General features: G+C 53.1%; 1 non-coding gene across 1 annotated transcript; it reads right to left on the bottom strand.

Annotated features, from left to right (window-relative positions):
* Window positions 1-22: 22 nt before the first annotated feature.
* LOC118345042 lies at window positions 23-178 on the bottom strand. The gene has a single exon (XR_004798723.1). It is a non-coding gene; the product is annotated as a 5.8S ribosomal RNA (ribosomal RNA).
* Window positions 179-209: the final 31 nt, after the last annotated feature.

Here is a 209-nt window from a genome sequence, read left to right on the forward strand (position 1 = left end):
TTGGGGTTGGGGCAACGATGCGTGACACCCAGGCAGACGTGCCCTCGGCCGAATGGCTTCGGGCGCAACTTGCGTTCAAAGACTCGATGATTCGCGGGATTCTGGAATTCACACCAAGTATCGCATTTCGCTACGTTCTTCATCGATGCGAGAGCCGAGATATCCGTTGCCGAGAGTCGTTATGTATCATGGTAAAGATGTCACCAACA

Source organism: Juglans regia, unplaced genomic scaffold (assembly GCF_001411555.2).
Source record: "Juglans regia cultivar Chandler unplaced genomic scaffold, Walnut 2.0 Scaffold_12597, whole genome shotgun sequence".
Taxonomy (NCBI): domain Eukaryota; kingdom Viridiplantae; phylum Streptophyta; class Magnoliopsida; order Fagales; family Juglandaceae; genus Juglans; species Juglans regia.